The sequence below is a fragment of the Oncorhynchus masou genome, chromosome 25 (genome assembly GCF_036934945.1).
Source record: "Oncorhynchus masou masou isolate Uvic2021 chromosome 25, UVic_Omas_1.1, whole genome shotgun sequence".
Classification (NCBI taxonomy): Eukaryota; Metazoa; Chordata; class Actinopteri; order Salmoniformes; family Salmonidae; genus Oncorhynchus; species Oncorhynchus masou.
Window position 1 is genome coordinate 46,235,980 of NC_088236.1, and position 8,922 is coordinate 46,244,901.

Genomic DNA, 8,922 nt, shown 5'->3' on the forward strand with positions numbered 1-8,922 from the left:
CAGACAGAAGGGGGGAGTCAGATCGCTATGATCGCCAGGAACTTTTCTTTTGGTGTCTATTTTTAATTGTTGCGCTACTGGTGCTGCCTGTTGATGTTAGGTAGGCAGCGACAGTAGCTGAATGATGTTAACATCTTCGTGTTTTGTTTCATTAAATGTATTTTATTTCATCTGGTAGCTTGTGTCACCTACTAACACCCTGGTACTACCCGTAGCTCCCGTTCTCCTCAGTCCGAGAAAACACTGCGAGAGAAAGGTATGTGTTGCAGATTACTCCTTTGTAGAAGTCCATTATGTGAAATAAATTAAACATCCCAAGGTTAATGCTGTAGATATTGTTATAAGGGAGTGTGAGACTATTGAAACATGTAACTTTCAGAGTTTTATTGTTGTTATTAATATAGTTTACAGAGTGCTAAAAGTGCTGCTGTTGCTAGCTAGCATGCCTTTCTCTGATGCAGACGGTTAGCTGAGCTGCTGACTGGTGCTGGCGTTGCATTATGGGAGATGTAGTTTGGTCCTCCACAGTCTGAATGGAATAGAGGCGATTTCACGTTGGAACTTGTTTATGTTGCAGTCTTTTGTACATGAGTTGTTGTATTTTGGTACTGTCAACACTGAAAGCACCTGGGGATGTGAGACAGGATATGTGTTTTACCTTTCTTCATGCTCCTGTGTAGAACATCTTGTCAGATAGTGCATTGGAGACTGATGTGTTCCTGTCCTGTCTTTTCACAATACTATTGCAGGTATGGTCCTATTGTCTAAGAATTAAGATTATACATTCCCTGTATTAAGGACTGGTTATTATTTTATAGTATACATTATGGCTTTATGTATGAGTGTGATTGTGTGAGTCCGAGAAAACACTGAGAGAGAAAGAACAACTTGTCAGATGGTGCATTGGAGACTGATGTGTTCCTGTCTTGTCTTTTCAAAATACTATTGCAGATCAACATAAAAGCCTAAAAGACAGCCGTGGTGTCGCTCTTCATTTCTTGGTTCTCCTGTGGTACATAAGAAACCCACGACAGATTGGTGCCGTGACCCGGATCAACAGATCAGCTGCAGCAGATTGCCGGGGGACCCCTACACAGAACTGGATCGACATCACACGTTTAGAACATTTGAGGGCAAGGTGAACTTTGGACAATATGTTGCATACACCTCAGTTGTGTGAGGTTACAGAACAGGAGAGAGAAGACATATCAGGTGTTGGTGATAACAATGTGCATGTTACTCCAGTTGGTGTTACTGTGAGAGGTCCACAAGGTATTGCCACTGGTGTGGGGCGGGGAGCTCAGTTGGCCAGTATGGTGGAACATAGTGCTAGAGCCAGTCCTCTTAGATACCCAGCAATCAATACTACATTTACATTTACATTTAAGTCATTTAGCAGACGCTCTTATCCAGAGCGACTTACAAATTGGTGAATTCACCTTCTGACTAGAGTGCCAAGTGTTAGCAGTAGCCAACCAGAGCATGTTAGCAGTAGCCAACCAGGCAACGATAACAGTGAAGAGTCCCAGAAAGCCATAGAGGGTGAAAATGAAAACCAAACCCAATTGCAAGCCCTAGCAGAATTAGTCAAACAACTGGGCAGTGAAATTAGTCTAGCAAGGGCTGGAGCAAGCACTCCCCCTCCCCAACTAATAGTAGAAATACCTGATTGGTCAAAGGTCAACTTAATTCTGAAGTCAGACGTCAGAGAACCACCCCACTTCCGGGGTGATAGCACAGACCGGTGAACAGTGACTGAATGGCAAGAACTTATGCAAGTTTACTTGAAAAAGAAGGGATGCAGTATATCAGAACAGGGGCAAGAGATACAGGATAGACCCGGGCTAAAGACAGTCAGAATTGGGCTCCGTGGAAACCCTCTTGTTAACATAAGCAGAGACCCTGAAGCCATATACAATATCTTGGAGAAGCAATCTCGTCAATGATTCCATTAGGATACTTCTATGAAACCTTACCAAGACAGCCAGAGAGCTGCTTGGATTATTGGGTTAGACTGAACAAAGCAATTGACCTTGCCAATGAGTGCTTGCAAAGAGCACTGCCCTGATCCAGCATTATATGCCGCTCTTAGGTGCAGGCCTATTGAAAATTGGACCTTTGGAGATTTGCAGGCAATGATTGACAGCCATCACAGAGACAAACAGTTAGCCAGACACAGGGCGCAATGTACTGCCAAGGTAGAAGTTGTGACGACGCCCGAGGCCTGGTGTATGACTCAACAACAAGCAGTCGGTCATGATAATTCAGCTACACCCATTAACAGTGATCAGACTCCATTGAACAAAGTGATTTCTCTCCTGGAAAAGCTCCTGTCAACCCAGGAACAGAATCAAAGGAGAACTTCGGCCAGAACGCCACAAACGAATACAGCTGTTGGTCCGTGTAGAATTTGTAAGGCCTCAGACCATTCAACTCAGTCATACTGCTTTAAGGAGGGCTTATGCTTCAAGTGTCACAGGACAGGCCACAGATGCTTTGAATGTCCAGCAAGAAAGCAGTTGGAGAGGGAACTGCCGAGGCTCCTCCTGGGCCCGCTTTAAACTAACATGCTCACGCCAAGAGGGGGGCAGTGTGGGTGAACATGTTACACCCCTACAGAACATCACGGATATAAGGAATGGAAACACAATGAAAACCGAGGCGATTTATCCGAAAATAGAGAGTATTGACAGTCTTTTCTATGATCCAGTAATGGTGCAAGAAATTGTAGAACTTCAAGCTCTGATAGATAGTGGGTCTATGACCTGCACTTTAAGTGAGTCAGTTGAAGACACACTTCTGAGATGTAATGTGATAAAACCAGAGTCTAGAAAGCCAACTCAAGTAGTTCTTGTAGGCTGTGGGGGCAACCAGGCACAGCCTAAGTATGAATATGACTTGAACATTGATCTTTTAGATTGCAAGATGGCAGTGACTGTTTTAGCTGTAGCTGGACAGACAGACAGTTGGATCGCCATAAAACACATAATGCAACAAAACGCCATAAAACACATAATGCAACAGGTTAAGAAAACAAAGTGGTATTGGGACAGCCTCTCCAAACCTGCCAAAGGAGATTCACATGGACTTTTACTCAGCATGCCAGCCAATGTGAACCACTGGCACGGTGACAAAATACCAGACAAAGTGGGAACTGTAATGCTCAAGCAGAGTGTGACTCTCATGCCTCAACATGAACATTTGGTCTGGGGAAAACTGAAAGAAACGGTGCCACTATCAGTTGGTAGTACTGTAGTCATAGAGGGCACTACAGCACGATCTGCACCAAGAAATGTACTAATAGGACGCACTGTATGTCCTTTGAGAGGTGATCAACATGTTGGACCACCCTATTGTTCTCTGCCGTAACTCCAAGTTGGCTGATGTTCACCCATGCCTAGCCCTAGAAGACCCAGAGCTCTATTCCAGCCATGCTGAGAACCCCAGTAAGGTCCAGTCTGCTCTTCAGAATGTCACCCCAGCCGGGGAAGAATGTTCAGTTAGTGGAAAAAGTATCTACAAAAGTTGGAAAAGTTGGGCTTAACAGAAGTTGACATAGAGTCCTGTGAAGTGTCTGATATGTGGAAAGGAAACTAGTAGACCTTATTGCTCAGTATGAAGGCATCTTCTCCAGGTACCGACTTGACTGTGGAGAAGCGAAGAACGTCATCCACCGTATCCGACTCAAAGATGAAAAGCCTTTCAGGCTGCCATACAGGAGGGTCTCTCCATCCGACTACCAGAAACTGAGGCAGACGTTGGAGGAAATGGAGGAGCGGGGCATCAAAGGTTCTTCTGGACTGGGATGGAAGGGGAGATGAAGAAGTATTGTCTCCTACTGTAAGCGCTGTGTGGTTGGCAAGACAGTGGAGCCAGAGGTTAGGGCACTGTTGGAATCTATACAGACCAGCACAGCATTGGAACTGGTGTGCATAGACTTCTGGTCAGCAGAAGGAAGGGATGGAGAGAGCGTTGATGTACTCATCATCACAGATCATTTTACAAAGCTGGCACATGCCTTTCCTTGCCCGAACCAGAGAGCAAAGGTGGTTGCCCAGAAGTTATGGAACCAGTTCTTCTGTGTCCATGGGTTTCCCCAGTGGATACACTCTGACAAAGGAGCAAACTTTGAGAGTCACTTAATCGCAGAACTGCTACAAGTGTCAGGAGTGAGAAAGTCCCATACCACTCCATATCATCCTATGGGCAACGGTCAGACGGAAAGATTCAACCGCACACGCGGTAACATGGTCCGATCGTTGCCAAGGAGAGCAAAAGAAAGATGGCCCCAGATGATACAGATGCTCACCTTCTCGTACAACTGTACCACACGAAACGACAGGATTTACACAGTTCTTCCTGATGTTCGGCCGAATTCCAAGGCTGCCAGTGGACATCATGTTTGGAAGTACCTTGAAAAACGAAGACGTGTTCACTCATGACGAGTATGTTGACTCGTTTCAAAAGGACCTGCGAGAGGCTGTCAGGATTGCTCAGGCCAACACCACTGAAGCTCAGAAAAAGCAAGCAAGGCAGTATAACAAGAGAGTGAAAGGTACTGCCCTGGAGATTGGAGACCGGGTTCTCTTGGCAAACCGAAAGGAAAGAAGGAAAGGTAAACCTGTCGACTTGTGGGTTTCAACGGTCTATGTGATCACATGGAAAGACCCGTCTGTGCACATCTACAGAGTCGAAGATCCTACTACCAAGAAGAGTAAGGTAGTTCATTGAAACCTCATACTGCCAGTAAACTTCCTTACGGTGGGACAGACAGACGAGATGTCACCAGTAGCTTCTACTGCTTCAGAGGAGGACAGAAACGCAGACAGCGGTGACGAAAGGCCGGTATTCGATGTGGATGAGGAATCAGAGGATCGAAGGACTGCTGTCTGGATTCTCGAGGGCCAGAACCCTGAGGGGCCCACGGAAGATGAAGCTCAAAAACCTTCGGGACTGGAAGATGGAGTAAACATGAGAGAAGCTGATCCTCAAAGCCCAGGGAAGGACATTATCTCGGGACAAGCAGCTAACTCACGCACAGGAAGCTCCTCAAGGATGCCTGGTGATGATTCAAGTGATCCTTCTGAAGATGACGCAAGTAGAAAAGCAACGTCAGTGAGCAGTCTAGATGGCATCAGCAGTAGAAGTTCCCCAGTCATCGGCTTTGTATGCATAAGATCTACTAAGAAGAGAATAAGTAACCAGAGAGAGGTAGAGGGCAGAAACAGCCAGACTTCTGAGTTCACTGATACAGTCCTGAGACCCAGTGAAGGCACTTTGAGAACTCCAACTGGAAGAGTTGTGAAGCCTGTCAGAAGACTTTTAGAGTCAATGAGTCAAGTGATTGCTGAGCCTGACAAAAGAGAGCATCTAGCCACCCTGATTCATGCCCTATCAACTTTGAACTTTTAATGATGCTTCGTGGGTGTTAGTTGTTGATGTGTGCAGAGGGTCCCTGGTTCGAACCCGGGTAGGGGCGAGGGGACGGACTAAAGTTATACTGTTACATTGATGCTGTTGACCCGGATCACTGGTTACTGCGGAAAAGGGGAGATCAAAATGGGGGTGAGTGTAACCAATGTGAAATGGCTAGCTAGTTAACGGTGGTGCGCGCTAATAGAGTTTCGATCGGTGACGTCACTCGCTCTGAGACCTTGAAGTAGTGGTTCCCCTTGCTCTGCAAGGGCCGTGGCTTTTGTGGAGCGATGGGTAACGATGCTTCGTGGGTGTCAGTTGTTGATGTGTGCAGAGGGTCCCTGGTTTGAGCCCGGTGAGGGGACGGACTAAAGTTATACTGTTACACACAAAAAAACATGACTCCCACCGACTGTAACCCTGGTTTCACTTGCATCTTAATCTTGAAACTCCCCATCCCGGATCCGGGATCGTGACTAAAGCCTCAGGCTCATTAGCATAAAGCAACGTTAACGATTTCTGAAAATCGCAAATAAAATTAAAATAATGCGTTTGCTCTCAAGCTTAGCCTTTTCTTAACAACACTGTCATCTCAGATTTTCAAAATATGCTTTTGAACCATAGAAATTGACTAATTTGTGTAAGAGTATGCAAAGCTAGCATAGCATTTTGTGTAGCATGTAGCACGCAACATTTTCACAAAAGCCAGATAACCAAATAAATAAAATCATTAACTTTGAAGAGCTTCGGATGTTTTCAATGAGGAGACTCTCAGTTACATAGCAAATGTGCAGTTTTTCAAAAAAATATTATTTGTGTAGGACAAATCGCTCCGTTTTGTTCACGTTTGGCTATGAAAAAACCCTGTATACAGTTATAGCCTGAAGCTCATTAGCATAACGTAACGTTAACGATTTCTGAAAATCGCAAATAAAATGAAAATAATGCATCTGCTCTCAAGCTTAGCCTTTTCTTAACAACACTGTCATCTCAGATTTTCAAAATATGCTTTTGAACCATAGAAATTGACTAATTTGTGTAAGAGTATGCAAAGCTAGCAATGCATTTTGAATAACATGTAGCACGCAACATTTTCACAAAAACCAGATAACCAAATAAATAAAATCATTTACCTTTGAAGAGCTTCTGATGTTTTCAATGAGGAGACTCTCAGTTACACACCAAATGCGCAGTGTTTCCTGAAAGCGTCTGTGTGTAGGAGAAATCGTTCCGTTCTCTACATTGCGCCTGGCTACTGAAACGAACCGAAAATGCAGTCACCTACAACGTAAAACTTTTCCGGATTAACTACATAATATCGACCGAAACATGGCAAACGTTGTTTGGAATCAGTCCTCAAGGTGTTTTTTCACATATCTCTTCATTGACATGCAGTTCGTGGAAGCTTGCTTTACTCTCTGTATTGTTTGGAAAAATACTGGCAGGTGACTTTTGCGCACCAATTTCGGCGCAGGACACCGGGCGGACACGTGGTAAATGTGGTCTCTTATGGTCAATCTTCCAATGATCTGCCTACAAATACGTCACAATGCTGCAGACACCTTGGGGAAACGACAGAAAGGGCAGACTCATTCCTCTTGCGTTCACAGCCATATAAGGAGATCATGACAAACAGAGCCTCAAAAATCCTTGTCATTTCCTGGATGCCATCTCATCTTGGTTTTGCCTGAAGCTCACGTTAAAGGGCACGCACAGAGAAGATCTTTGTATTTCTGGACACGTCAGAGTGTTTTCTTTCGAACAGTAGCAATTATATGCATAGTCGAGCATCTTTTTGTGACAAAATATCTTGTTTAAAACGGGAACGTTTTTCATCCAAAAATGAAATTGCGCCCCTAGAGTTCAAAGAGGTTAAGCAGGCTGCAGTGAAAGAGGCTCTCCTCCTCCTTCAGTTGGTTCAGTTTCTCTGCAGTGGGAGGTTTGTACAGATCACAGCACGGGACTGAGGAACCAGTCCCTTTCCTGGGCCACCTCGGGCTTACCCCTTTTGGCCCTGGTCGGGCCCTCATCTTCCTCACAATTGGAAGACTCAGATTGATCCATGTTTAAAATGTGAGAAACATGATGTGTAATATTATAACACAACACACATATTGATTATGCTGTGGTGGAAAATATAGCAAGCTAGCCAACTTTGCTCAACTTCACGATTTACGGTGAGACGGCCTGGAGCTTCGACTTCCCACAACATATAATTTATGAAAGACTACAGATTTCAGAAATTGCATGCTATTCTTTGGATGTTGAAATCCGTCATTTTTTATTTAAAAAAAAACATAGTTATGTGAAATCGGATCTCCAGTCTGCCCACACTAGTCGCTGCTCAACTTCATCGTAAAATCGTGGAGTTGAGTAGTTCAACCTGGAGTAAAGGGTACATGGGAAACGGGATACTCAAATTATTATGACATATTACATTTGGTATGGTGTAGTGATTGGGTGGGGGGGGGGTCGATAGTTACTTATTGGGATATTGTTTGAAAATATATCGTACAGTTTTGACAATATCATTTAAGGTTAGTATTTTTACTTTACCACTGAATATGGCTACAAGTCGGGTAAACAATACTTTCCTATCAATGTTTTGTCTCAAAATGTCATACACTGAAAGACCAACAGCACAGACACCCGGCAAAGTAAGTTGACATTTAATCGCGGTTAACATTCCAGCTTGTAAGGAAAACTTGATTTGCATTGCTATGTTTCAGACTACATATCAAGTATTGATATAAAAGTGATATATTAGGCTAAGTATGTGCAGGTAGCTAGCTATATACCCGTTGCCGCTAGCTGCCATTGCCCACATGCCAAAGACGAAAATGTACACCAGGTAACGTACCTGCTCCTCAACTGTTGATTTCATTTTTTTTCGTAATTGGTTGTTCAATCAATAAGAAATAGTTTTAATTTAGTGCATATGACAACTTTTGGTTTTTGTCGGCTCAGTTATCACATGTAGACAGGGCCAGTCAAACGTCAGCACATTACGACAGGCAACACAGCTTTAACATTGGCTCGTTTCTGTGTAACTCCTCCCATAAAGCGCAACACGTGTTGCTTTGAGCAATTTCAGGTTGATGCAGAGTTTTTAAAGCCAGAGGACTCACTTGCGAAACAGACCAAACAGCCCAGGCTGGGATTGACAAATATACAATTCTTATACAATACAATTTAGTTTTCTCGAAATCTAAAAGCTCATCCTAGATTCGAGCCAATGTCTTAAGTAGTTGAACATATTATTACTCCAACCTCGCGAAAGTGACAAACTAACACGTTTTCATTTGTGTCAAAAACACCTTTATATGGAAGGAGTGCTTTTGATTTGAAGGCGTGCACATTCACATTTTGGCGGGATAGGACCGTTAGACCCCTCCCCAGTCCAGAGAGATCATCAGACAACACCTGCCCCAGTCTTAGGACAACACCTCGCCCACTGTCACGACTTCTACCGAAGTCGTTGCCTCTCCCTGTTCGGGCGGTGCTCGG

General features: G+C 44.1%; 1 pseudogene; it reads right to left on the bottom strand.

Moving 5' to 3' along the window:
* LOC135513660 (nucleolar protein 6-like) overlaps positions 1 to 7,479 on the bottom strand; it is a 34,573-nt pseudogene extending 27,094 nt beyond the window's left edge.
* Positions 7,480 to 8,922: the final 1,443 nt, after the last annotated feature.